The sequence below is a fragment of the Cucumis sativus genome, chromosome 5, assembly GCF_000004075.3.
Source record: "Cucumis sativus cultivar 9930 chromosome 5, Cucumber_9930_V3, whole genome shotgun sequence".
NCBI lineage: Eukaryota > Viridiplantae > Streptophyta > Magnoliopsida > Cucurbitales > Cucurbitaceae > Cucumis > Cucumis sativus.
The window spans coordinates 5,730,564-5,755,283 of NC_026659.2; the positions used below are offsets into that span (position 1 = coordinate 5,730,564).

Genomic DNA, 24,720 nt, shown 5'->3' on the forward strand with positions numbered 1-24,720 from the left:
CGGCTTTCGAAACCAACACAAAAGAGATTGTGCAAAATAGATATGCGTGTGGGTTGGCTTGCAACTCGTAAACGGACAACAGATGTAGACGAAGGCAGATTGATTCGAATCTTCAACAGCAGCTACGCGCAACGGAGAATTCCACTATCTCCCTAGTTCGTTTTCAACATATTCTTATGTGAAATTTATTGTTTCAATTCTTTATTGCTTTGGTTTAACACCGCTTTGGATTCTTTGCAGCAAAAGGTGGTAAAACCCACTACTTTAGAAGCGTCCCAAACAGTTTGGAATCAGTGGAGCATTGCCGTCCAAGAGGGATCTCACTCACTTTGTCAAATGGCCCAAAGTTGTTTAAATTTAGAGAAAAAATAGAATTTTGAAGCAGAGGCTAAAAATTCCACCAACATTGAATCTGTTCTATTTGACTTTCTTTTTTCTCTTTTCTTTCTTGTTGTCATCATCAAAATTTTCAACTATACGTATAAAGACGGAGATATTTTATGTGGACAACTATACGGCCGTCCGAACTACTTTTAACTTATGTGGCTGGATCTAAAACTTAGAAGATTGTCCAAGTTTTCTGTTGAACAATGCATGTACCAGATTTTGTGCATTCCCAACATGATACATTCTTATGCTATGTTGGGAAAGGGGGTTCTCTGTTTATAATCACAATCACTTTAGCCCTTATTTGGGGGTCAAGGTTGCCTTTCACTTCTCCTCCCTCATTTTGTATAAGGGCAAGTATTTCTTTGTCTAAAAGGGTTCAAACTCTCCTACTATTATAATCATTCAACATTCTCTGTAATGATCAATTCTTTATTCCTCTTAGATTTATTAGGTTTTACTTTTAATTGCTGCATATAGTTCTCTTACCTTCGTATAGACAAAAAGGTGTTTCTGAGAGGTTTTTCTTTGATAAGTTAAACGCTTGTATTTTGTTGGATTTGGCCTATGGTATTGAAAATCTCAAATCAATTGAACGCAATGTCTTGTTTACACATTTGAATTGAAACTTTCCTATACCTATATTATACATATTTTTTCTATTCTTTCCCACAAATGTGTTATATCGACTTATCTATTCTACATAATTTCACGCATGGCTAGCACGATGTTCCCGTTTTCAAGGGATGCCAAAATTACTTTTCACTCATTCTCGTAACTCCATTGACGGATATATTTCCTAAACCTAAACGGATCTGCCTGCTCATGCATTTCCTAATCATGTGATAATGTTGAATCTTCCTTTATTATATATATATATTATTGATGTAATTAAGAAGTTATTTAATAGTAATAAGAGTTGTTCTTTAATAGAAATATGTACGTTCGTAAAATGTTCATATATATATAAATGGGTTCAAAATTTGAGGTTACAAAAAAAAAATGAAATAAATAATATAAGGTATTTTTTTAAAAAAAAATCAAACCCGCGATGCCATATGTAAGCGTCGAGACTTGTATATAAGATCTCCCGACGACTAAAGATGGCGAACTCCCAACATCGTATACAGTATCTTCCCGACGCTGCATATCTTAGTGTTGTAAAGGCTTCTTTTGATGCATTTTATCCGAGCACAGTTTTGACAGACATTTTTTGGGAGATCCTTTTTCAACTCTTTTTTCGTATATCTCCCAACGATTGTGTGCGTTGGAAGACCCCTCATTTTTTTGTAGTGAATTTGTAACTCGAATACTCTTAATAAAATTTCTCAAAACTTGTTCTTAATGTGGACGTAGACCAAATTAGTCAACCAACTTATATCCTTGTGTTCGTATTCTCTATTGGTTTGTGTATTTTATGGCTATTGCATTATGCTTGGGTTGTGTTATTAATTAATTTAGTCCATTAATTAATACAAATAATCATGTCAGTTTTTATTCAAGAGTTGATTGGGCTGCACTATATACGATCCAAATGAAAAAGTTAATTCTACGTCTTTTACTTCTCTAGATATATTTCACATTCTTTTATAGTAATGCCATTACATATTTGTATAATGATAAAAATTGAAGCATATAGAACAAAGAAAATACCAGATCACTTTCCTTTTTATTCATAGTCGTTTGATATTGTAGTATAGGCTATATATATATATATATATAAGAAAAGTCCATTACAAAGCATGACCTCTAGCATTTGGGATAGGGAACACCACAGGAGGAAATAATAGCTTTTGCTCGAGCAGATTTCACGTAACCTCCCAAGCTTGGATTCTTCATATACTGACAAAAGCATGGCTGTTGCTCCCTCAGCTTACTGCAACAAGTGGTGGACGGTGCCCGTCGATGTCATTGCACCAATGCATGGACTCAGCCCATGGTGTTGCAAGTTATCGCGTCGGCAACACGAGCTCCAGTGAGAGGGCCGCCATTGCCACCACCAAAAGGGGAAGACTTGTGAACCCAAGATTTTTCATTATTTTTCTTCTTTTGATATAGAAATGAGGGATAGGTTTCTATTTGCCGCACCTTCAAAACAACGTTTTATAACCTCATAAAGTGGAATGTGAGCACCTCACTTCTATACCAACTTCTCTGTTTTGGCTTAAACTTTTCAATAAAATTAATTTCTGAGTTGTTAACTTTCAATAAAATTAATTTCGAGTTGTTAACTTTATGATGGTAACATCTATAGTTTGCATTAAATATATGGTTGGTGGTGGTAATAGTGACAAACTCCCAACTTTGGAACAGTGACCAAAAGTTCATATAAAAATTATTTTAAATACAAATAAGTACACAATTATTTTTTGGAGTTTAAAAATAACAAAAAAAATATATATATATATATATAATAAAATCTTAAATTGTAAAAATAACAAATTTAAAACAGATAATCTCTAATAACTCTCTCGTAATCTTTTGATAGATTTTTTTATAGTTGATATCATTAATTACAAAAAAACTTTTTCTAAATTCTTTTGTCATCTAATATAATTTTTTTATTTTTTCTAACTAGAAAATATTAAAGCTTTTCACCAATATTTGAAAGTTAGGAGGTTGGAAACTTTTACCTTGATTAGTAGCATATGCCTTACATACTGTTTGCAACATTTTCTATATTTTCTTCTAATATTATCAACTAACAACAATTCTAATCGAAGTCGGTATGTACAAGAATTTGTTTTACATTATTGTTTAAATACCTGACATTTGGTTTTTTAATATTTCATAATTCCAGAATTCTATGTTGAATTTGTGCTCCTTAATTCACCAATCTTTGATCTAAATACATGAATCTTAGGATTACACGAATCGAGAGTCCTATTTGTGGATCTAAATGTATGTATTTTCTTGGTTGCATTGCATTAATTTTGGCCTTTATGTTCTTCGTTTGCATTTTAATTAATTGCTTTGCCGGTTGAGTTCACCATGAACAGGATTAAGAAACGTATAACAAGGGTCGTAACACAACGGAATTTTTTAGAGAATCTGAATGAATGAGTAGAGAATGTGGTAATATTTAAGGTTATGGTTGATGCAGAGTATTGGGAGAACAGTCGACCTCTGGAGGGCCAACATCCAGTGAGCCTGCAGCAAGAAAAGGATATTTCTTTAGCTGGGTGAACAATTTCTGTTTCCGACGTAACAAAAATGTCAATAAAGATGATTTATGTTGATGGATTTTCTATGCAAAGGTATAACACCATGTTTCGCGTAAGAAAAATATATCCTTGGAGAGAGTTGATTGATGTTAGTGAAACCCATGAAGTTTGGGTTTCTGCCGACACAAGTTTTAATTTCTGCTTATGCAATTTGTGTGTAGATTATTTCAAAAATAACATGTTACCAACTGAAAACTACGCAAAGTTTAATTCATTTTAATTAAATAAAGAAATGAAATCAATAAAACAATCTAAACAGAAACCAAAATGTTTAGTAAAATATAATAACCAATCACCAAAAAAGTAATTTATTTGGACCAATCATGAGTTTAGGATAAATCTATCAATAGACATGTGGCTCTAAAACATGAAAACAAAAATAAAGTAGCGAAAGCATTGTCACAATAGTTCCAAATGGCACAATCACAATCGTAGATCCTTCTTACCGGCCTTGTCTTTGTTTGAAAAATTGAACAAATACCCAGTAAGAGATCAGTCTAGTAGTTCATAGAGCACACATCAATAGTAAAAGTTATCCACTTAATGCACTACCTATAAGTGGGGATCCTATAGAACACTATACATATAGGGTATATATTAACCTAATAATCAAAGTTAATAGTTGTCATTAGTTCAAACACATCCTAGTTTAGTCATTCTCAATTCAATTCAGTCATAAACATAACATGTAAAATATATTCAATAACCTCATTCGTAACCATCATGTCTCAAGTATTTCATTATGAGTCATCAATTAAATCAGTCATACTATCAATGCCTATTAAACCAACCCAATATATAATCAATAATAATCACATTATCAATCTCAGTCTTACTCATGTCGAGGATTTGGTGTAATAAACCCCTTACCTTAAATTATAGAGTTTAGGGTGGCAACGTTGTTGCTTGAGAGAAAATTTTATGTTAACTTCGATTGAAAATTCATAACTATTAGGAAAATACACCTTACATAAGTCTCTGTGTCTGTTTTACCTTGGTTTTTAGTGTTTTAACTCATAATTATGAATAAATGAAGATATTAGTGAATCATATAAGAGCCCATGCAAAAGACTACGCGAGAGAATATTGTCTGGTGAGTATAATTCTGAGGTGAGGAATTACGTCATCACGCGAGAAAGGTTCACTAGAAGACAAGAATGGTAGTTGGGGTTGATGTAACTTGACAAATGCTACAATCGACACTGACATGATCAGAAGAATAGATGTTTTCCATCGAAAGATGCCTATAAAAAGACTTCATCCTTACCAAGTAAAGTGGTCGACTTCGAAAAGAGTCAAACATCTAAATGGATCGACCAAACCCTAAAAGTGGCGGAAAGGAGTAGTCTTTCTGTCCTCTGTAAAAAGTCATTCTTCTTCTTCTCTGCACCCTTAAAAAGAAGTTTTATAAGTCTTGTAAGTAAACACTTTTAGATAGATCCGTCTTAACCAAGTTTTATCATTTGTATCTCGAGAAGGCAAGCTAGTGTGAGTTTAAGGCACTGAGAGGTGCTCAACTTAATTATAAGCTAGATGGCTTAATTGCCTAATAACACGAAGACCTTCCTTGACACTTTTTAATACAAGTTAGTTCACATTTTCATCTCGCCACTATTTTTGTCCCCTTTTACATATTCTAGTGTAGATAGTAGATTTAGCTTAGACTTATTAGATAGTTATTTTATACCGACTAGATGAAGAGTGAGCCTTATAACTAATGTTTTGTATCAATTCTCTATGTTCGACCATGAATTATCCAGAAAACCTATTATTTCGCTTCATTTTTCTGTCATACAGGGTAAATACTTTCACTTTTTCTTATTCATGTAAATTTCTCTTGATAGCATATATATTGTTAATTCACACAAATATTAAAGTGGTTCATAAATGATAGACATCTATCAATAATGATAAACCTACAAATTTTTTAGTAATCAACCATACAAAAACAATTTAGTGTATCGACTATTAAAATGGTTCAGTCTATTGTTGATAGATCCAAAAAAATCGTAAAAATAACACTTACACATTATTAATTTTTTGTGATATAGTTACAAATGTGTGGCAACGAATTTTATCACGTGACACTAATCTTTAAGAAACATAAAATTCGCAAACAAATGATGGCAATTTACTTGTTTGACTTTACCAAGCTTTTCATTATGTTAATTAATTTTCATTTATCAGTATTTGGATGATGATATAATTGTGCAGTGAATAAACTTTAATTAGTGTTCAAAGTTTTAGGCCTTAATTAGTTCAATTTTGATTAGTGTTTAAAGATTGCATTAGTTAAATTTTGATTAGTGTCCAAAGTTTTAAAGACTAAGCGTGTCTAGACAGAGGGATAATCTAGAGTAGACTTTTTTAATCACTATAGTTAATCTACAATATAGTGATTTGATATTGGTTTATAAGTGGTTCAAAATAATGAACTTTTAAGCCTTTTTTTTTTTTAACAGAAATGAGAAGAGAAGAACCATATCATATACCTTTGGATCATTAGCTCGTAACACTTTTTTTTCAATCTATTTCTAAATTTGTTATTTTCACAATTTTAAAAATATAAGTGACATGAACTCTATTATTAAAAGTAATCATGACCTGAATGATTGTTTAAAAGAACTATATATGATCTGAATGATCGTTTATCATAATAATCACGATCGTTTACTGTGGTCAACACGATCGTTAGATTTAGTTTTTAAATATCATTTATATTGGAGTACACGATCGTTTACCATAATCAACACTAATTAACACTAATTAACACGATCGTTCACCATGGTCAACACGATCATTAGATTTAAGGTTTTTAAATATCATTTATATTGGAGTATACGATCGCTAACTATAATCAACATGATCATGTTCCATGATAACACAATCGTTTGTCATGGTCAACATGATTATTTTAATTTGACGTTTTCTTTCCTCTATTAAAAAAGAATTACACAATCGTTTGTCATTCGTTGAGACGGTAAGACACGATCGTTTAGAAGAAAATTACTCGCACGCGACTGTGGTCGATTAATTGTGTCTTGACTAAGATATTTTTTATATTTTCTATCGTAGGCCTTGGAGTTTTCCATTTTCAAAATTGTTCAGTATAGTGTAAATATGTTATTGTAAATATGTTATTGATTTGTTATAATTTTTTTAAAAACCCTTATATATGTGTGTATGTGTGTGTGTATATATATATATATAGACTATTCAAATGTGATATAATATATTGTTCAAATGTGTATAGATATATATATACTGTTCAAATGTGATATAAACTAATATTGCAAAAATTAAAGCTCTTAGCTTGAGCTGAACGCACCAAATTATAATATAGTAAAAGGAGGTTGAGAAACCGAGTATCTCTCCTGAATACAAAGTGGATGAAGTAATTTTTAAATAAATAGAAACGAAAAACATTTAAATGACAACCAAATTTCATAGAATAAAAAGATTTAATTCGTTTTTGCAGGAGAAGGGCAAAGTTTCTTTTCTTCAAAAAGAGGTAATGTTGACTTAATCTTCTATTATTTTTAGCTTAATTAATATTTCCAACGATGGAATATATCTGACAAAATAACAAAATTAAACCCTTAAAAGATAGCACTAGCCATAATACCAATTTGAGATGTCTATCTACTGACTTATTATTAACTCATAATGGGTAAGGCGGTATATTAAAACGTAATATTGAGCTTTTAATTTATATAGAAAGTATAGGTTGGTTTTCCCTTTATTTTTAGTTGGGATCAGAATATTGTATATTAGATTAAACTAAAGAGACATAACAATACTTAATTCTTGTAGAAGAGTCCAAACTCAAGTAAGTAGGGTTTCTATTTAGAGCAGTCAGCCTCAGTTGGTAAGCTAATGTTGCAGGATTTAGCAATTCTTCTAGCCGCACTAGAATTCACGAAACTCCTCAAATCTGGATCATTGATATATTCACAGTAGCATGGTTGTGCCTCCCTCAACTTGTTGCAACATGTCTGACTGGGCGTCATCCCAAAAAATGCTGCTGTGCATGACGAGAGCTGTGATGGGTCGCATTCCACTTGAGCAACCACCGGAGGAGCGCCATTAAGAAGAGCCACCGTGGTTGCCACCACGAAAATGCAAACAACGATTGTGATAGGAAAATTCTTCATTTGATTGTGTTACGAGGAAGGGAGGAATAACGAATTTGTGTGTTTCTGTGCTTTTGCTGATGCTTTCAACCTCTCCTTTTATAGCCTCTCATAGGGAGTAAATGTGTGCAACAAGTTAAGTTACCACACCTCCTATTCAATACTTTAAGTTACCACAAACTCTTCCGCACGAGTTAAACAAGTGAATTAGTTGTCATAAAATTTCGCTTACTAGATGCCCAACGCATTATGACATGGTTAGATAGACATTGATCAATGTCTAGGTGGTCACACCTTCACTTAATCACATGACGAGACCTGAGAATGGGGTCTGGGTGATTGAAACATCAATGATGTACAAATAGTGTCATTGGTGATCAAAATCTCTCGATGATTGTAAAAGAAAGAGAGATGACAATCAACTAGGAACAACACGTTAAAAACTCTCTAGATGGAAGATATCTGAGAATCGAGTAATCGTCGTGTGAAGATTTAAATATGTTAAAAGGTATTTTTGAAAATTTCAAAAAGTGAAAATTACGTGTCCTAAGCTTCGTTTTTTTGACATATAACGTAAATACTTTCAATTTTTTTATTTATGTAAAATTCCCCTTGTAAAATATATATTGTTAATTCACAAATATATTAAAGTGGTTGATACATGATAGATACCTCTCAATAATGATAATCCTACAAACTGTTTATCAATCAATATATGCAAAAACAATTTCGTGTATTAACAGTAATGGACTATTAAAATGGTCTATCAGAAACGTTTGATAGATAAAAAGAAAAATCCTAAAAATAACATAGTTACAAATTATTAAATTTTTTGATTGATATAGTTTACAAATGTGGCAACGAATTTTGTTACCTAACACTTATGATTAAAAAACATAAAATTAGCAAACAAAATGGTGACAATTTACTTGTTTGACTTTATCATGCATTTAATTATGTTAATTAACATTCATTTATCTGTGTTTCGATGATGATAATTGAACATTGATTAAATTTTGATTAGTGTTTAAAGTTTTAGGCATTAATTAAATTTTGATTAATTGGCAAAAACAGTACAAATTTGATAATGAGACCAATTTTGAAAAGAAGAGTCTTGGGACAAATGGATATGTGAAATATCTAAATTATCCTTTAGTTTAAAAAAGCTCTAAAATTTTGAAACCCACAATTTCTTCCTCACACAACACATCCATCTGTAGATGAACAAATTGCAACCAATGAATGGAGGGAATCGATCAGATGGAGTGGCGGTGACTTGGGTAGCAACAACCGATATCCATTTGGATGACTTGGACAACAACAACAATTTCCCTAAAGCTAAAGTCTGGGTTTTATGGATTGTGCATCAACGATTTCTACATCTTTCTTTATTGCCAACTTTGTGGCCTCGTCCTCCTCCCATTCCGCTTTCTTGCATTTCCTATTCATTTCTCTCTCCTTCATGTAAAATACCAATGAATTGTATTGAATTTGGTTGCTATTTTCATTGATCAAAATGAATATTTATACAATGCTTGAAGATACAAATATGGTAAAAAATAATTACAAATCAATTTACAACAAATAGAGGGATTATAGGAGTAGATTTTGTAATATGATATTATTTCCTAATATCCCACCTCAAACCAAAGATTCAGAGGGAGTTAGTAGTTATTTCAAAGGTGAAGAAATATGAGAGACAGAAGTAGCTTTTGTGAGTATATCAACAAGTTGTTTGTTGGAGGAGATGCGTCGAACAGAGATGTCTTTACGAAGAACTTTTTCCCGAACAAAATGGGAATCAATCTCAATGTGTTTGGTTGACAAAAATGCCATTAGTGGAGAATTGTATTTCGAGACCAAGAAAATACTTTAAAGAACCAAGATCAGATATTTTAAATTCAAGTGCCAATTGGTTTTTAGAAGAGAAATATAAGAGGAGTCTGGGCCAGTGCCAATAGTATCATCAAAACATACATGAGTAAGTAAGTAAGAGAAGATCCAACATGTCAAATGAATAAAGATGGATCAACCAGCTGTCCTAAAACATATAACATTTGTCACTCACAGCCCCACAACCAATCCTCTCAATTAAGACACTTTGAATTCAAATTCTTCCCTTTCAATTCATGATTCATCTATACATATAAATATAAGGGGAAATTTTTTAATTTACCTCTTCCTTTTATATATTTTATTTATTTAAATCTAAATTAATAATATATGATTTTAATCTTTAACTTCTGTAAAAATTTCAATTGACACTACTTTTAAGATTTGAATTTTGATCAAAGTTGCATGAAACATATAATTGTTTATGTTAATCTTAAATTATAATAACAGAAATTATTTATATCCTTTATTAAGATTAAATAAATTATCCATGTGTTTAAATCTTCCACTCTCGAAATAGAATTTAAATGTTAAATTTATCAAATAAATAAGTAGGAGTTCATGTATGGATTTTGTTAAACAAAGTAATAGAATATCTAAATTGATTTGTTTATAAAGATGTCTAGAAACGTTTAATTGATGCGAAGAAGGGCACCATACTAAAAGTATTTAGAAAAATATTAGTAAAATATCACATCGAGTGATATACTATTAATAATAGTATAATGTAATCTATACAAAAGTTTTTTTTTTTTTTTTGTTTATTTTAGTATATTTAAAAACAAACTGCATTCGTAATATGGTTATGATACAATCTATAATTCAAATTTTAAGGGTTCTTTTTATATAAACTATTTGAATATGAATATGGTTATGATACAATCTATAATTCAAATTTTAAGGATTCTTGTTTTAAGGGTTCTTTTTATATAAACTATTTACCTTTCAAAGAACCTATACCTATTTATACTTTATACAACAAAATTACAAAATATCTTTCCAAATTTTTAAAATCTACTTTGATTAAATTTAAATTCATAAAAACTAACCAAAACTAATTCATAAAAACTAACCAAAACTAACAAACCAGGTTAATAGAACTAAAGTAAATCCACTCTTTACATATCTTAATCAACAACGTTTAGTTCCAACTCTTTACATATCTTAATCAACAACGAGAAGACTTACTTATTTTTGTATATCTTTATATGGAGTTTTGTAAAAATAGCAAAAATGTATGATAATAGAAATCATGTCATAAGATTTTTTAAATTTACAAAATTATAAGATTTTTTAAATTTACAAAATTTGCAAATTAATTTACAAAATTATAAAATTTTTAAATTTACAAAATTTGCAAATTAATTTAGAAGGGATGACTGTCTACTGTCATACAATTACTGTCTACTGTCATACAATTACTGTCTATTAGTCCTGCAACAACTCCACAACAACTCTAGATTACCGATGATTATCGTTTAATAGTAGTCTGATATCATTAACTTTGTCATATTTGAAGTATGCAAAAAAAATAGTGTTGTCAAACTTATTTGGAAATATTTTTGCAATTTTCTTTTTATAAAAGACAGCATGAAAAAATCTAGTAAGTTTTAATAAAAAGCAAAAATCTTCCCCTAACAAATTTTTTTTTTTTTGTTGAAAAACTATGTAAGTTGGAGAGATAAAGATATTTGCAACCTAATCATCACCAAGATATTGTTCAATTTTACTTTACAGCAACCTAAAAAAGAGAAAAAAGGTGAAACATTTAACAAAGAAAACACCAATCTAAAAATATCTTTATAGAAACATACCATACCTATTATTTTAATTCATTAAAAGAAAAAGAAAAGAGATATATGATCAACATGAACCTACTTTAATAACTTAATTAAAAAAAAAAAAGAAACACATAGATCGTTTTTTTCTTTTATTGTTTTATTCATAGGAATAACTATAAAATTATTCCAGCTTAATTTCCACACATATGGCCCAAAAGAAAGACCCTCTAACACCTTGGAGTGGGAACACCACATTTGGAAGCAACATGTTTGGCGCGAGGAGAATTCAAATAACTACTCAAAGCTGGGTTCTTTATGTACCCGCAAAGACATGGTTGCTGCTCTCTCAATTTGTTGCAGCAAGTGGCGGATGGGTCTGCCATCGACGTGATTGCCGTGAGACATGAGCTCAGCTCCGAAGGGCTGCAACTCACCGCCTCTGCAACACGAACTCCGCCAAGAACGGCCAGCACGAAAAACAAACAACTGTGACTGGAAGAACTTTGTTCATTGTCTCTTGGTTTTGATAGAAATCAGTAATGTTTGTTGAAGGGAAAGGGAAAAGGAAAAGGAGAAAGAGGAATAATATGGCTTTAATTGTCTGTTTTTCCCCCCAACTCTTTTTTGTTTGTATTTATAGCCACATAAAGTTGGAAGAGTTGATAAAAGGGCCAACCCTATTATTAATTTCTCATTTCCAATTTCACCTACTTTTCTCTTTGATTTTAATTGCTTCCAACATCCTTTTCCATAAAGTTAATATTGTGATGATAACAATTAACAAATATTGTTGGCATTGATTTAAATGTTGGGTTGCTCTACACGTTTGATCTATTCTAGAGCACAAAAATTACCACAATTATTTTAACATTTTTTGAATTATCCTAAATCATAAAAGGAATTAGAGACGAATATATTTTGCTTGTTTTTATTTCTTTTTACAATGGTTTGGTATAAATATGCAATACAAGATAATATTAAATATGAAAAGATTGGGATATAATCAAATATACAATTTGGGCAAAAATAAAGGGCAGAAATTGAGGAGTAGATTATGAAGAGGATTGTGATTTTGGAAAATATCCTCTAATATCCTCCCTCAGATTGATGACTCAAAATGAGTCAATAGTTTGTCTCGGAGTTGTAGAAGTGTTGTAGATGAGAGTGACTTTGTTTGTAGATCAACAAGTTGATCGTTGGAAGAGATAATGTAACGAATGAAGATGTCTTTGCGAAGTACCTTCTCTTGAAAAAAGTGGTAATCAATTTCAATATGTTCGGTACGAGCATGAAACACGAGATTATGAACCTGAGATATAGCTAAAACATTATCACACCATAAGGTTGTTGAAGATTTAAAGTGGAACATGAAGATCACATAGAACTTGTCGGTTCCAGTAAAGATCTGCAGTGGTAGTGGCGAGTGAGCAAGTTTTTGCTTATGTGGAAGAACGATAGACTGTAGGTTGCTTTCTAAAAGACCAATAGATAGGATTAGAACCAAGAAAGACAATGAATCCAGAGGTGGAATGTCGATCAGAAGTGTCGCTAGCACAATCAGAGTCATTAAAAGGTTTATAGATATAATTAATGAACCCATGCAAAATTTTATCCCAAGGGTTGAGTACCACATAGATATCGTAGGATGCATTTGATTGCAGAGAAGTGAATAACAGTGGGTTTGTGCATCAATTGACTAACACAATTTATAGAGAATGAAATATCATGGTGAGTAAAGTAAGGTATTTTAATGAAAGGAGTTAGATGATGGATCATTAAATGACAAAACTGTTGAAATTTATGTCATAAAACTCGTAGTTTGTAGTTTAAAAGTATATTTTATTCAATAAAGTGGTTATTGAGGATTATTAATAGAATACTATAATCTTGAATCTAAATAAACTAAGGTCCTTATGCTACCTAGTGTAGACTTGAATTTACATAAATGTGGATCAAGTTCAAGTATATAGCCCAAATGGTCTATAGTGTATGAATAAGCCTTATTCTTGTTGTAGTTAGTACAAACGATATGATCCTGAATCGTTCATGTAGAGACCATGGAAGTTGGAGTATCCTATGTACAAAGTTTGCATAAGACTGAAATCATAAAATAATCACTTTTAAGTTATAACACCATTGATTGTACAAAACTGACTATTTTGTTTATTGATGACCCATGTAACTTAATCTTAATCCTAAGTTAACTATGAACTTTGTTCACACAAATTATCCTTAGATCTGCATAGGTGAGTGTAGCTCAACGACACTGACACAATAAGCCTCCCATTTTAGGAGTAAGATTGGGTGGATGGCTAGGTGTAACGATCCAAACTTTTCAAACTAAACTGAGGTAGTTCTTTAATACAAATGCACTTCTTTTAAACATGAGTGTTTATAAAATATGTTAAAATCAATAAACATCAAATAAATCTTTATTCAGGCCCTATTTCAAACAAAATTAAAGGTTCGAAATTATTGTTTATAAAATCAAGAAATAAACTGTTGTGCTAAACATGAAATTCGTTTCAGTCACAACTACTAAAGTAAAACAAAAGAAAACTGTAAGCGGAAGCTATTTTAAAGAAAATCCTCCTATGGCGATCACGTCTCCTTCTTATTCCTCGTTGGTCGGTCTCTTATATTACTTTTGCCTGGAAAGTTAAACATAAAAGGGTGAGTATAAACATACCCAGCAAGAGACCACTACTGGTCCCACTAGGGTAAAATTATTAACTTTCTATTGGAGGTACCATGTATCATAACAGTCTTGTGATCCCGTAGGATGCACATAATTAATCTAATGCTCATAAAAGATGCACATATCAGTCTAGTGCTCCCGAAGGATGCACCTATCAGTCTAGTGTTCCAAATGATGCACAACAGGTGGTGATCCCGTGGGGCACCTGCAAGACACACTACCCTACAGATAAAGCTAACAGATTTCCCTCAGTCCATACTAACATTTAAAACAGTCAACTCAACTTAGAATATAAACTACCATTATATCCTTCTTTCAGCTCAACACATATACAGTTAATTTACCCAAACCAATACATAATCAAACATCAGCAGAACAGTCCTCAAATAATTAAATTTATACATAAGCGTCACTCACCTTAGTTCAGTCAATTCAATCTAGTTTGTCAATTCAACCTACATTACACTACCTATGCCTTAACATAACCGTCAACAACCCACAATCTAATCAATTCGATATCCTCAGTTCAGTCATCAATATATTTTACATATCGGTCAACTCATCTCAGTTCAATAAAATTTATATAATAAACAGTCATCAAATATAAATTTGCTTATCAGTTAGTCCATCTAAGTTTAGTGGAATCCATATAGTCAATACATCTTAATTTCATCATTGAGTCCAGTAGTAGGAACCCTTACCTTAACTTCATTTATTCCACTAAAGTTCAACAAAAACAACCTAAACATAAGTAAACAGAAATCAATGACTTCTAGAAACAATTTCATCTATTCAATTCATCCTATATATATAATTTCCACAACTTACCCAAAACGTGGAGAATTGGAGTCCAACCCCACTCACTTGAAACTCAAGGAATTTAAGTGTTGTCCACAATTTGCACCTTCAAGAAACAATATCAATCAATTTACTAACCCAACCAATATTGGTTATTGAAAACAATCACCAAAACCCAAAACTACACCCTTACCACAAACCACGACAAGGTAGAAACAACGGCTTTCGAAACCAACACAAAAGAGATTGTGCAAAATAGATATGCGTGTGGGTTGGCTTGCAACTCGTAAACGGACAACAGATGTAGACGAAGGCAGATTGATTCGAATCTTCAACAGCAGCTACGCGCAACGGAGAATTCCACTACATCTAGCCCTACTTCGTTTTCGAACATATTCTTATGTGAAATTTATTGTTTCAATTCTTTATTGCTTTGGTTTAACACCGCTTTGGATTCTTTGCAGCAAAAGGTGGTAAAAACTACTTTAGAAGCGTCCCAAGCAGTTTGGAATCAGTGGAGCATTGCCGTCCAAGAGGGATCTCACTCACTTTGTCAAATGGCCCAAAGTTGTTTAAATTTAGAGAAAAAATAGAATTTTGAAGCAGAGGCTAAAAATTCCACCAACATTGAATCTGTTCTATTTGACTTTCTTTTTTCTCTTTTTTTCTTGTTGTCATCATCAAAATTTTCAACCATACGTATAAAGACGGAGATATTTTATGTGGACAACTATACGGCCGTCCGAACTACTTTTAACTTATGTGGCTGGATCTAAAACTTAGAAGATTGTCCAAGTTTTCTGTTGAACAATGCATGTACCAGATTTTGTGCATTCCCAACATGATACATTCTTATGTTATGTTGGGAAAGGGGTTCTCTGTTTATAATCACAATCACTTTAGCCCTTATTTGGGGGTCAAGGTTGCCTTTCACTTCTCCTCCCTCATTTTGTATAAGCAAGTATTTCTTTGTCTAAAAGGGTTCAAACTCTCCTACTATTATAATCATTCAACATTCTCTGTAATGATCAATTCTTTATTCCTCTTAGATTTATTAGGTTTTACTTTTAATTGCTGCATATAGTTCTCTTACCTTCGTATAGACAAAAAGGTGTTTCTGAGAGGTTTTTCTTTGATAAGTTAAACGCTTGTATTTTGTTGGATTTGGCCTATGGTTTGAAAATCTCAAATCAATTGAACGCATTGTCTTGTTTACACATTTGAATTGAAACTTTCCTATACCTATATTATACATATTCTTTCTATTCTTTCCCAAAATGTGTTATACGACTTATCTATTCTACATAATTTCACGCATGGCTAGCACGATGTTCCCGTTTTCAAGGGATGCCAAAATTACTTTTCACTCATTCTCGTAACTCCATTGACGGATATATTTCCTAAACCGGATCTGCCTGCTCATGCATTTCCTAATCATGTGATAATGTTGAATCTTCCTTTATTATATATATATATTATTGATGTAATTAAGAATTGTTATTTAATAGTAATTAAGAAGTTGTTCTTTAATAGAAATATGTACGTTCGTGAAAATGTTCATATATATATAAATGGGTTCAAAATTTGAGGTTACAAAAAATAAAATGAAATAAATAATATAAGGTATTTTTTTTAAAAAAAAATCAAACCCGCGATGCCATATGTAAGCGTCGAGACTTGTATATAAGATCTCCCGACGACTAAAGATGCGAACTCCCAACATCGTATACAGTATCTTCCCGACGCTGCATTTCTTAGTGTCGTAAAGGTTTCTTTTGATACATTTTATCAGAGCACAGTTTTGACAGACATTTTTTGGGAGATCCTTTTACAACTCTTTTTTCGTATATCTCCCAACGATTGTGTGCGTTGGAAGACCCCTCATTTTTTGTAGTGAATTTGTAACTCGAATACTCTTAATAAAATTTCTCAAAACTGGTTCTCAATGTGGATGTAGACCAAATTAGTCAAACCACTTATATCCTTGTGTTTTTATTCTCTTATGCTTTGTGTATTTTATGGCTATTGCATTATGCTTGGGTTGTGTTATTAATTAATTTAGTCCATTAATTAATACAAATAATCATGTCAGTTTTTATTCAAGAGTTGATTGGGCTGCACTATATACGATCCAAATGAAAAAGTTAATTCCACGTCTTTTACTTCTCTAGATATATTTCACATTCTTTTATAGTAATGCCATTACATATTTGTATAATGATAAAAATTGAAGCATATAGAACAAAGAAAATACCAGATCACTTTCCTTTTTATTGATAGTCGTTTGATATTGTAGTATATATATATATATATATATATATATATAAGAAAAGTCCATTACAAAGCATGACCTCTAGCATTTGGGATAGGGAACACCACAGGAGGAAATAATAGCTTTTGCTCGAGCAGATTTCACGTAACCTCCCAAGCTTGGATTCTTCATATACTGACAAAAGCATGGCTGTTGCTCCCTCAGCTTACTGCAACAAGTGGTGGACGGTGGCCGTCGATGTCATTGCACCAATGCATGGACTCAGCCCCATGGTGTTGCAAGTTATCGCGTCGGCAACACGAGCTCCAGTTATGAGGGCCGCCATTGCCACCACCAAAGGGGAAGACTTGTGAACCCAAGATTTTTCATTATTTTTCTTCTTTTGATATAGAAATGAGGGATAGGTTTCTATTTGCCGCACCTTCAAAACAACTTTTTATAGCCTCATAAAGTGGAATGTGTCACTTCTATACCAACTTCTCTGTTTTGGCTTAAACTTTTCAATAAAATTAATTTCGAGTTGTTAACTTTCAATAAAATTAATTTCGAGTTGTTAACTTTATGATGGTAACATCTATAGTTTGCATTAAATATATGGTTGGTGGTGGTAATAGTGACAAACTCCCAACTTTGTAACAGTGACCAAAAGTTCATATAAAAATTATTTTAAATACAAATAAGTACACAATTATTTTTTGGAGTTGTAAAAATAACAAAAATATATATAATATATATATATATATAATAAAATCTTAAATGGTAAAAATAACAAATTTAAAACAGTAACTCTAATAACTCTAATAACTCTCTCATGACTTTTGATAGATTTTTTTATTGTCGATATCATTAATTACAAAAAAACTTTTTCTAAATTCTTTTGTCATCTAATATAATTTTTTATTTTTCTAACTAGAAAATATTAAAGCTTTTCACCAATATTTGAAGTTAGGAGGTTGGAAACTTTTACCTTGATTAGTAGCATATGCCTTACATACTGTTTGCAACATTTTCTATATTTTCTTCTAATATTATCAACTAACAACAATTCTAATCGAAGTCGGTATGTACAAGAATTTGTTTTACATTATTGTTTAAATACCTGACATTTGGTTTTTTAATATTTCATAATTCCAGAATTCTATGTTGAATTTGTGCTCCTTATTCACCAATCTTTGATCTAAATACATGAATCTTAGGATTACACGAATCGAGAGTCCTATTTGTGGATCTAAATGTATGTATTTTCTTGGTTGCATTGCATTAATTTTGGCCTTTATGTTCTTCGTTTGCATTTTAATTAATTGCTTTGCCGGTTGAGTTCACCATGAACAGGATTAATAGGGTCGTAACACAACGGAATTTTTAGAGAATCTGAATGAATGAGTAGAGAATGTGGTAATATTTAAGGTTATGGTTGATGCAGAGTATTGGAGAACAGTCGACCTCTAGAGGGCCAACATCCAATGAGCCTGCAGCAAGAAAAGGAGATTTCTTTAGCTGGGTGAACAATTTCTGTTTCCGACGTAACAAAAATGTCAATAAAGATGATTTATGTTGATGGATTTTCTATGCAAAGGTATAACACCATGTTTCGCTAAGAAAAATATATCCTTGGAGAGAGTTGATTGATGTTAGTGAAACCCATGAAGTTTGGGTTTCTGCCGACACAAGTTTTAATTTCTGCTTATGCAATTTGTGTGTAGATTATTTCAAAAATAACATGTTACCAACTGAAAACTACGCAAAGTTTAATTCATTTTAATTAAATAAAGAAATAAAATCAATAAAACAATCTAAACAGAAACCAAAATGTTTAGTAAAATATAATAACCAATCACCAAAAAAGTAATTTATTTGGACCAATCATGAGTTTAGGATAAATCTATCAATAGACATGTGGCTCTAAAACATGAAAACAAAAATAAAGTAGCGAAAGCATTGTCACAATAGTTCCAAATGGCACAATCACAATCGTAGATCCTTCTTACCGGCCTTGTCTTTGTTTGAAAAATTGAAAAATACCCAGTAAGAGATCAGTCTAGTAGTTCATAGAGCACACATCAATAGTAAAAGTTATCCACTTAATGCACTACCTATAAGTGGGGATCCTATAGAACACTATACATATAGGGTATATATTAACCTAATAATCAAAGTTAATAGTTGTCATTAGTTCAAACACATCCTAGTTTAGTCATTCTCAATTCAATTCAGTCATAAACATAATATGTAAAATTTATTCAATAACCTCATTCATAACCATCATGTCTCAAGTATCATTGGTGATCAAAATCTCTCAATGATTGTAAAAGAAAGAGAGATGACAATCAACTAGGAACAACACGTTAAAAACTCTCTAGATGGAAGATATCTGAGAATCGAGTAATCATCGTGTGAAGATTTAAATATGTTAAAAGGTATTTTTGAAAATTTCAAAAAGTGAAAATCACGTGTCCTAAGCTTCGTTTTTTTGACATATAACGTAAATACTTTCAATTTTTTTATTTATGTAAAATTCCCCTTGTAAATATATATTGTTAATTCACAAATATATTAAAGTGGTTGATACATGATAGATATCTCATCAATAATGATAATCCTACAAACTGTTTATCAATCAATATATGCAAAAACAATTTCGTGTATTATCAGTAATGGACTATTAAAATGGTCTATCAGAAACGTTTGATAGATAAAAAGAAAAATCCTAAAATAACATAGTTACAAATTATTAAATTTTTTTGATATAGTTTACAAATGTGGCAACGAATTTGTTACTAACACTTATGATTAAAAAACATAAAATTAGCAAACAAAATGGTGACAATTTACTTGTTTGACTTTATCATGCATTTAATTATGTTAATTAACATTCATTTATCTGTGTTTTTGATTGATTGATTAAATTTTGATTAGTGTTTAAAGTTTTAGGCATTAATTAAATTTTGATTAATTGGCAAAAACAGTACAAATTTGATAATGAGACCAAATTTTGAAAAGAAGAGTCTTGGGACAAATGGATATGTGAAATATCTAAATTATCCTTTAGTTTAAAAAAGCTCTAAAATTTTGAAACCCACAAACACACACATCCATCTGTAGATGAAACCAAATGAATGGAGGGAATCGATCAGATGGAGTGGCGGTGACTTGGGTAGCAACAACCGATATCCATTTGGATGACTTGGACAACAACAACAATTTCCCTAAAGCTAAAGTCTGGGTTTTATGGATTGTGCATCAACGATTTCTACATCTTTCTTTATTGCCAACTTTGTGGCCTCGTCCTCCTCCCATTCCGCTTTCTTGCATTTCCTATTCATTTCTCTCTCCTTCATGTAAAATACCAATGAATTGTATTGAATTTGGTTGCTATTTTCATTGATCAAAATGAATATTTATACAATGCTTGAAGATACAAATATGGTAAAAAATAATTACAAATCAATTTACAACAAATAGAGGGATTATAGGAGTAGATTTTGTAATATGATATTATTTCCTAATATCCCACCTCAAACCAAAGATTCAGAGGGAGTTAGTAGTTATTTCAAAGGTGAAGAAATATGAGAGACAGAAGTAGCTTTGTGAGTATATCAACAAGTTGTTTGTTGGAGGAGATGCGTCGAACAGAGATGTCTTTACGAAGAACTTTTTCCCGAACAAAATGGGAATCAATCTCAATGTGTTTGGTTGACAAAAATGCCATTAGTGGAGAATTGTATTTCGAGACCAAGAAAATACTTTAAAGAACCAAGATCAGATATTTTAAATTCAAGTGCCAATTGGTTTTTTAGAAGAGAAATATAAGAGGAGTCTGGGCCAGTGACAATAGTATCATCAAAACATACATGAGTAAGTAAGTAAGAGAAGATCCAACATGTCAAATGAATAAAGATGGATCAATCTTTGAAGCAACAGAACCCAAAGTAAATAAATAAGAGGTAAAGCATTCAACCAAGCACGAGGGGCTTGTTTGAGGCCATAAAGGCTCTTGTGTAGAAGACACACATGGTTTGGAATTTTTGTCATGAAAACAAGTAGGTTGAGAGATATATACTGTTTCCTGGAGAACACCATGAAGAGAGGCATTTTTGAGATCTAACTGTGTCAATGACCAATTTTATTGAGCAGCTAGAGCAAGAATAATTCGTATAGTAGGCCTTTTGACAACATAACAAAAGTTTCATCAAAATCAAAACCTTGTACCTAGTGATACCCTTTGGCAACTAGGCGTGCTTTGTGGCGAGCAACTGAGCCATCATGATTATATTTGGTACAAAAGACCTGCTTACAACCAACAATATTCATGGATTGATGGTGAGGGACTAAAGACCAAGTACCTTGTGCTTGAAGAGCATTGAATTCTTCACACATTGCATCTCTCCATTCATGATACTTGGAAGTTTCAGTGTCTGATGTTAGAGTTGGAAGAGTCGTGGTGATCATATGGAATGCCTTTGGTTTAAAATTCCTGACTTTGCTTGAGTTTGCATGGCATGAGTGTTTTGAGGAGGAATTGGAGCTGGTGCATTGGTGGTGACAGCCTCTATGTTATTTCCTGTATCAACAATAGGTGAAACATGCAAAGACTGACAAGAGGCATTAGTATCCATAAAGGGTGAGTAAGTAATGTGGAGTGGGAGGATTAGGAGTAGGAGATTGTATGGGGATAAAGTGTGAGGATGTAGGATGTGGAAGATTGAGTAAGGTGAGTAGTAAGCTGGGATAAAAAAGGATTGATTTTGTGATGAGGAAGACACTACAAGAAAATGGGCTCTCCCGACGCACACAATCGTCGTGTTTTCCTATGATTTTTCTTGCGTCGGAAAACTCCGATTTCTTGTAGTGAGAAGTAGTGGTTTGGGCAAAAGGGAAAATTGTTCCATGAAAGATAACGTGGCGTGAAACAATGGTTTGTTTGGTAGATGGATTATAGCAAATATAGCCTTTAAAATTGTGAGGATAGGCTAAGAAAATGTGTTGTATGGTTTTTGGTTCAAGTTTATGTTTGGTGTAGGGTTTAAGGAGAGGATAATATGCACATCCAAAAACTTTTAAATGGTGCAAATCAGGAGTATGACCAAAAAGCATTTCAAACGGTGATAACATTTTAAGTAAGGGGAGGGCATGTGATTAATAAGGAAAATTGCAGTAGAAAAGGCATAAGGCCAAAATTAAAGGGAAAAAGAGGAATGAAAAATTAAAGACATTGCAGTTTCAACAATATGACGATGTTTACGTTCTAAAATGTCGTTTTGTTCAGGTATATAAGGACATGATTTTTTATGATAAATACCTTTGGATTCGAAGACGGATTGTAAGGAATTGTTGCAGAATTCACTACCACCATCTAATCTAAAAACTTTTAATTTTTGAGATATTTGATTTTTAATGAAGGGAATAAATTTTTAAATAATAGATGGAACATTTGATTTATAAGCAATAGGAAAGAGCCAAGTCAATTTGCTAAAATTGTCAATGAAACTAACATAATATCGATTTCCATTGGAAGAAATAATTGGTGAAGGACCCCATACATCGCTATGAACAAGTTCAGGTGGTGTAAGAGAAGTGGACAAAGACATAGGAAAAGGTAATTTTGTTATTTTTGCTTTTAAACAACCAATACAATTGTAAGTTGAAAGAGAAGAAGATATAGATAGACCAAAGCGAGATAAAATTGAACTTAGAATCCTTGGAGCAAGATGACCCAAATGAAAATGCCATAATGATGAATTCTCCTAATTTGCATGAAAATTTAAAATTTTGAAATGCATAGTATATGTGGATAGATGAGAAGTACTGGGAATAAGGTAGAGATCATTGATGCTTTCACCAGTATACAAAGTTCGGCCGGTGACTTTATCCTAAATGAGAAACCAGTCAGTATCAACAATAAAAATGCACTTATTATCAAGGCAAAATTCATGAACAGATAAGAGATTTGCAACAAGTTGCGAAGCATGAAGTATATTTGAAAGATTAAAGGTATGAGAGGGAGTTGAGAGTTTACCACTATCAATATTTCGAATGTTTAAAGGTTGACCATTTTCCACTATGATAGTTTCCTCACCATTATAATGATTGGATAAGATGAGATTTGTCAACTCATTTATCATATGAACGTTACATCCACTGTCAGATAACCAAAAATTATTAGAATTTTCAGCAGAAGATTGAAAATGCAGAGTTTACCGCCATTGTTGCTAATTGAGAGAGTGGATGTTTTCCTTGATAAGAGAAATTCATACCGTTGTAGCAATCGAGGTGTCATGTCCGAATTTTTTACAAATTTGACAGAATATGCGTCCAATGATTAGAATTGGTTTCAGGCCCAAAAATGGGCCCATGAGTGGGGAAAGCGTCCAATGAGCCCACAGTGAGAAGAGAAATTGAATGATGGACGGTTTGGGCTGATGAAGAATTGGGTCGATTTAAGATGTTGGGCTGATGAAAAATGTTCCTCCATGCGACCCATGTTCACGATAATTTGTCTGGTTTTGAGAACTAAAATGAGGGTTACAGTGTCGTCTTCCTCGTCTGCGGCTACCCTTGGATGAAGGATGGAAATTTTGTGCGGCTTCCATGGTGGTAGGAATGGCTTCGATGGCGGACGATTTTGCTATGGTGAATTCTTCAGAGATGAGAAGGGTGTGAAGTTCTTCAAGGGAGATGGTACCACTTCGAGTTTGGATTGACGTGCGAAAGGTGTTGAAGGTTGCAAGAAGTCCATTTAAGGTATGAACTAAAACCTATTCATCTTCTAGAGCGACAAAGGCGGCAGCAAGCTTCTCGACAAGGACTTTGATTCGAAAAGTATATTGCTCAATTGTTTTCAGATGGAGTTTTCTTTATGGTGTAAAGGGCAGATCGAAGATCAAGAATATTGGATCTGGTGTTGCAGGAGTACCTCTTTTCTAGAGAGAACCACAATGCTTTTGATGAGGTTGTGCCGACTACATGAGCAAGAGCCGAAGGGGATAAGGTTGCGTTGATGAGGGTGATAAAAGCTTGGTCACAAAAGAGCCAACGAAGATGCTCAAGATTTATTTCAAGGATGGTTCCAGCAGATGTTGAAGGTAAAAATTTGGGAGGGCAGGGAAGAGAATTGTCAATGTGACTGTTCACAAGAGATTTTCGGAGAAATTTAATTTGTGGACTTGAACTTGAGTGTTCATGTTGTATCTTTGTTGATTTGATGCGATGGGTTCAATCTCTAGAATTTGATCATCTGATTCTCTCTCGACTGAATGCCTACGCTTGATTTGGAGGAAGCGGAGCACATGACATTCTTGACGTTTGTTGAACGTCTACGCTTGATTTGGAAAAGCGGAACACGTAATGTGGAAAAGCGGAACACGTAATGTTCTTCAAGTTGGTTGAATGCTTACGCTTGATTTGAGGAAGCGGAACACGTGATGTTCTTGAAGTTGAAGTCTTGGAAGAAAGTTTGTATCTTCAAATGAGCTTCAATCTTCGAGGGTCGACTTCAGGAGTTAGGGAATTTTCTAGTTTTTGGGAGAATTCTCTC

General features: G+C 32.4%; 2 long non-coding RNA genes across 2 annotated transcripts; one reads left to right on the top strand and one right to left on the bottom strand.

The window, feature by feature from the left end:
* Positions 1 to 22,651: 22,651 nt before the first annotated feature.
* LOC116403764 lies at positions 22,652 to 23,457 on the bottom strand. The gene is made up of 3 exons (XR_004216595.1): positions 23,441 to 23,457; positions 23,203 to 23,324; positions 22,652 to 23,056 (listed from the first exon to the last, which is right to left on the bottom strand). It is a non-coding gene; the product is annotated as an uncharacterized LOC116403764 (long non-coding RNA).
* A 190-nt stretch (positions 23,458 to 23,647) lies between these two features.
* Positions 23,648 to 24,408, top strand: LOC116403753. The gene is made up of 2 exons (XR_004216586.1): positions 23,648 to 23,927; positions 24,029 to 24,408. It is a non-coding gene; the product is annotated as an uncharacterized LOC116403753 (long non-coding RNA).
* Positions 24,409 to 24,720: the final 312 nt, after the last annotated feature.